Raw genomic sequence first — 6,000 nt, 5'->3', positions numbered from 1 at the left:
AACTGGAGGGCCAGCCTACATTTGTATCTTCAAAACTCTCTAATATCCCAAGGTGACTCACAGGTGAATACAGATTTTGACACGGGAACATTTGAAATGGTACATTGCAAGGAAGTGTATGTTGTAAGGAATAGTGCAAGGTGCAATAGTGGATAGAGTGGATGTGGAGAGGATGTTTCCACTCGTGGGAGAGTCTGGGACGAGAAGCCATAGCCTCGGAATTAAAGGACGTTCCTTTAGGAAGAGGAGGAATATATTTAGTCAGAGGATGGTAAATTTGTGGAATTCGTTGCCACAGAGGACTGTGGAGGCCAAGTCAATGAAGGCAGAGATAGATTCTTGATTAGTACAGGTATTAGGGGTTATGTGGAGAAGGCAGGAGAATGGGGTTAGGAGGGATATATAGATCAGCCACGATTGAATGGTGGAATAGACTTGATGAGCCGAATGGCCTAATTCTCCTCCTCGCACTTACGACATGGAGGATAGAAAGGAAGAACTCAAAAGGTCCTTTGGGCGTTGGCAGCTGAAGACACAATTTCCAATTAAGGAAAGATTAAACGTTGGATACTCTGTGGATCAGGATTGGCGGGCTGATGAAGATTACAGCCAGGGAGAGGTATTGGGTTGGGGAGAGGTGGGAGGAAAACAATTCGCTCTTGTTTAACCAGCAGACGAGCACAAGGGTGATAGGTGGCACACAGGCACACAGGCACACAGGACTCGGGCGGTAGCATCTACCCTGCTACATCCAATGCCATTTACATCTCTCCTGGAAAGGTGAACCAAAGATTCAGTTCTCTTACAAACGGCAGCAGTGGTGACATTCCGGAAGAATAACGGTCTCAGCTCTCTCGAATCATGTCGCAATGAAAGGAAAATACTTCAAAGTTTGTTCTCACCGATGGGAAACTGGGAACGAAGCGAGCAATGCGTGTAGAAAGCTGTAGCGGTAGCGCCGAATCCAACTGAATAGAAATGTGCACACCTCCGCTACCCTAGAGAGGTAACGGAGGTTGACTGTGGATGGGTTCAACTGAAAACCCTTGGGCGACGGCCAGTGTTTGTGCAGGGCTCAGTGAGAATTACAGGGACGTTTTTTGGGGATTCTTGCCGAAAAAATAAATAAACTTCAAAGCGTGGAGAAAGGTTCAGGAGTGTTTGAGAGAAGTGCTCCGTATACCGCAAGTTGCAGCCCCCGAGCCTTTCTTTCTCACGAGGTGGGTTAGTCTGTGTCCGACGCTGTTGGACAAACCACCCTCTGGTTGAAAACTGGTCGGAGTGAGAATTGATGTTCGCACTTGTTAATAAGGAGCGCTCATTGATGTCAAAGCTGCAGGGGGCTGGCTGGCTGCCTGAGCGAAGGTGGGAGCGAGGATTGAACCCGAGTCTCACTGCACTCGCTCACTCACACTTCCCTCCGCAAAAGCCATCGCTCGTTCTGTTAAAGAGCTGGGTCTCCGACCCTGGTTCCCCGCGGGCGTTGCGCCGCGCCGCACAGTCACACCGCCTTCTCAGTTAAGGACACGGTGTGGAGATGAGGGGGGTTGGGGGAAGAGAGAGAGAGAGAGAGACCCCGTCTTTGATGTAAAATAAGAGGGAGGGAGGGAAGGAGGGGGGATGCGAGCGACGTACCCACTGACGCACGGCGTAACCAAACAGCTGCTCCATTTGACAAGATTTTTTTTCTCTCTCTCAAAGCCATAAAGTGGAGGTGGGCTCTCAGCGTTGAGAGGGAGCATCCGTGCGCAACCTGCGATGCTGTCTGGACGCGGCGCCGTGAGCCCGTGAGACACCCCGGCGCATTGAGCTGGAGCCCAGCAAAGCGGGTAAGACCCTCAGCACAGCGCACTCGGTCCACCCGCTCTCTGGCAAACCCACTGCCTCCATCCTTCGCAGCCCTTTTATTTATTGGGATTCGTGTACTTGTTCAGATGCACGACCGTGATTTGGCAAGGCAAAGTAACCTTGGTTGGGTGGGTGGCGGGGCTAGGAATTGACCCCCAGTGTCTGTTGTCGAGGGGATCCCGCTTGTCTCTGATCGAGGGGGAGGTCGCGGACTCAAGCCACAGTGTGGTGTGCGGGGCTGCTTGGATCCTGACTTGAGAGACGTCGGGAGGGGGTGTTTGTGTTCCCAGGTCCCTGGTCTTATAAAGTTTCATAACCAGGACCTTTTGAAATGGGCTGACTGACGCGAGTGGAAGGATTCTGTGCTCATGCTCTGGTACCAGAAGACCAGTCTCTGCTCGTGTGGCCAAGATATGCTTTATCTTCTTGAAATACCGTGGTCATAGGTTTCCAATGTTATTTTGGTGTGAGGGGAAGGGGACTGTGAGTGTATTTCTATTTGGTTGAAAATATCACCTGTTCGCAAGAACAATTGCAAACCCCATTCCAATGATGTATGTGAGTCAGAGAGTCACATACTCGTGTGGTGAGCCTGCTTTCATTGTGCATGACTCTGTATTCAGTAACTGTTCAGAAGTGACACGAGATTCAGTGCTGAAATAATGTTCCCATTTAATGGTGCCACGAACGTCGCCTTCTCCGTTCGGTCATTTTCTGCTCGGCTCTCTCTGTAAGTCGCACTCGCACTCGCACAAGTCTGGAAGTTTGACTTGGCGGGTCCGCGGTTGCATTTGTGGACACGACAAGATGATTTGCAACATGATCGTGCTCATTCTTCCGGAGCACACGTTGTAAATCAGACGTGCGCACATTCTAAATATGTTCTGTTGTGCTCAATTTAGTGCCCCAACAGACCTTCGAAAAATCCCAAGGTGTAGCGGCGAGCGCTTCTACACCGAGAAAAGCGTGCAGATACAAGATTAAAAAAAAACTTGAACTTTTCAATGGGCTGGGTGGGTTCGGGGCTCCACTTTCTGTAGTAGAGACTGGCGTGGTCACTATTTCTTCATGCTCGGCCTCGCAGCTAGTTGGGCTTAGAGAGTAAACTAGCCTGATCGCTATCATCGGCTCCAACAGAATGGTCTATTTATTTATTGCTCTCTCCATCTCTGCTTATTAATTTCCGAAACCCACAATGGTCAAGGGTGCAGTGTCAGTGTGTACCTCGACACTTAATGTTCACCGACCGCTGCTGATTGTCAGCTGCCTTCCAATTCCACGCGAAAGAAATGTCCAAACTCCACCCGTTGCCCGCCACCGTCATTGTAGATCCTCCCCTTTTCTCACATCGAATAATGTAACTATGAATACACACCAATACAAGACTGAGGTCGTGTCCCACGGAAGGCCTGATTCGGAGTCTTGTAGACTGTTTTCTGGAGCAGCATAACATTTCAATTCAGTCGTGTCAGTTTTCAACGTGGCCACTAGATGAGGTACTCCACAGCAATCATTACGTTTTTTTTGTGGAGAAATCAAAGAACAAGTGGTATTGGGCACATTGCACCTTGTATATCTATGCACTTCAAACCTTATTGAATAACAATCAAAGCAAAAAATGAGCATCAAGGCAGAATATGGAAGAACAAACAAAAATGTTACTGGGATGTTGGAAGAGAATAATAGTCAAAGGCACAGAGCATTGAACTGGTGTGGTGTGAAAGGCAAGGTGAGGGATCCAAACTAGGAATGAAGTATTCTCTGATGATAGGAGGCAGTGTTGGAGGAAGCTACATAAAAGGACAGGGCATGAAGAAAACATCAAAAAATACATTGCCAATTGGAGGCTGTTGGGGGGTAAGAGCTAGTATATGTTACCAAGAACTGGTTGGCAGCTAACTAGGGATTGGTGCAGTTTAGGTGTTTGGCTGAGCATGAAGAATGGAAATGTTGAAACAATCGACAATAGGTGCAGGAATAGGCCAATCGGCCCTTTGAGCCAGCACCACCATGCAATGTAATCATTGCTGTTTTGAATGCTCCTGAGGCAGATAATTCCACAAATTCACAACTCTCTGTGTGAAAAGGTTTTTCCTCATCTCAGTTCTAAATGGCCTACCCCTATCCTTAAACTGTGGCGCCTGGTTCTGATCTGCCCCAACATCGGGAACGTGTTTCCTGCATCTAGCAAGATGTTTCCTGCATCTAGCACATGTTACCTGCACCACAGCAGTGGAGAAGGTAGAAGTGGATGCAAATGATGTTAATATTTGGTATAGAGAGCATGTGAAATGACTAGGAGTGGAAACGTATGCAGTTTAGTTCAATCTGAAATGGTGGCCATGGAGAGAGTTGCAATCTGTGGCAAGGATTTGGAGGTTAGGTGATGAAAATTATGGCTTTTGTCATTCCCATTGGTTGAATGGAGAAGTCAGGATATTAGGTAAGAGTTCTGAGTAATTGGATAGGTGGGAATGATGATGGAATTCATCAGTTGAAAACATCCTTAAGCATAATTTTACACATGTGCATGGGTTCAAAATACTACTAATTTGGATGTAGATTGCAGAGCGTATTTAAAAAAAAAAAAAATGCCTGGTTTCATCAGCCTTTATTGAACTAAATATAGCCTTGGAAATACATATGCATTGGAAAAAAACAAAACGGACTGCTGCAGGTCATGCAGCATTTCTGGAGGGAAAGGAATTGTCAAGGTTTTGGGTTGAGACCTTGCACAGGTTTGATGCAGGGTCTTAAGGGCCTGTCCCAATTGGGCGTCATTTGCACGTCATTTACGTGACATTATTTACGCATCGTGCGCGTGCATGGCGTGCATTACGCACGCATGGCACGCAGTGGCGTAGGCAGTGAAGCGCGGTCGCGAGCGGTGCCCCAGGTTTTTGGCATTCACAAAATCTTCGCGTGCCACCTGCGTGACGCGCAAATGATGTTCAAGTGGGACAGGCACTTTAACCTGAACTATTGGCAATTTACTTCTCACCAAAGATGCTGCTTGACCTGATGAATTCCTCCAGTAGTTTGTGTTGTGCTCCAGATTTCAACATCTGCAATCTCCATGTTCAATGAAAATAAAATGCTTTGGTCAAATGTTTTGTAGTAACATTATACACAATGACATTGAATAACAATGCAAGGTGATAGTGAATTTAAATAGGCCCTAGTTTATACTTCCAGAAACCATGTTATAACAGGCATTAAGGACGAAAGGGGAACTTTGAAACTTCAATTGAATGATAAGGTTAATATGAAGATTAGAAGGAAGTCAAGAGACGTTTTCAAATTGGGACTAATTGTCCCCTGCTTGAGAAATCAATAATAAATCAGGACATTAAGATTATCACAAGCAAACAATGAAGAACAGATTCCTGGAGGCTTTTTGTTATTACGGATATTGTTCACAACTATTGGCCATTGCTCATTTACCATTGAACTGAGGTGACTGTCAAGATTAAACCAGTTTTATGGAGTTGGATACAAGATAGGCGCAGTGGGGTGGCAGATTTCATCCCGAGAGATATTTGTGAATTGGATGAGTTTTTGTAAAGATTCATTTCACTGTTCCTTGATTCAACAATTTTTTTTTTTTTAATTACAAATGTAACTTCCAACATTCTCTCATGGTGCAATTTCAAGTCATGAAAGTGGAGGAGAGGGCCAGAGTTACAGGTAATAATTGGGTAATGTAATCACAATGCCACCACATGATGATTTCATTGATCACCATAAAACCTGATGTGTAGGGAACTGGTTAAGCATTTGGACATATATGGATGGAAGAGATAAAGCAAATATAAATGGGGTTTAGTGCTCTGGTTGAATATGTTCAAGTGATTCATTTTATTTGCTAATGATTTTTTGCACAACTGTCTTTTTTGCATGGCTTTTTTTCTTTTTACTGTACTTGCAGAATGTTATGTATCATTTATGTTTTTGTGTGTTCTATGTGACTGAATACTGCTGCAGGCAAGATTCTCATTGCACCTGTTACTCACCTTACTTAAGCATATGACAATAAACTCGACAACTTGACTAACTGGGTTCTTTTATGACTTACTGCTCTTTAAATCCATCTGAAAAACATTGGGTATAGAGCATTTTAAAGTTGATTTCAAACAATTTTAATACCAATGC

General features: G+C 45.3%; 1 protein-coding gene across 3 annotated transcripts in view; it reads left to right on the top strand.

The window, feature by feature from the left end:
• The first annotated feature begins 1,681 nt into the window (after positions 1–1,681).
• Positions 1,682–6,000, top strand: part of cntn3 (contactin 3) — a 1,582,783-nt gene continuing 1,578,464 nt past the window's right edge. For all 3 annotated transcript variants that reach the window (XM_033036732.1, XM_033036731.1, XM_033036727.1), the window contains exon 1: positions 1,682–1,829. The gene's annotated coding sequence lies outside the window, so the exon portion shown is untranslated. The remainder of the gene's footprint in view (positions 1,830–6,000) is intronic.

The sequence above is a fragment of the Amblyraja radiata genome, chromosome 18, assembly GCF_010909765.2.
Source record: "Amblyraja radiata isolate CabotCenter1 chromosome 18, sAmbRad1.1.pri, whole genome shotgun sequence".
In the NCBI taxonomy this organism is placed as follows: Eukaryota; Metazoa; Chordata; class Chondrichthyes; order Rajiformes; family Rajidae; genus Amblyraja; species Amblyraja radiata.
This window is presented reverse-complemented; position numbering and strand designations above follow the sequence as displayed.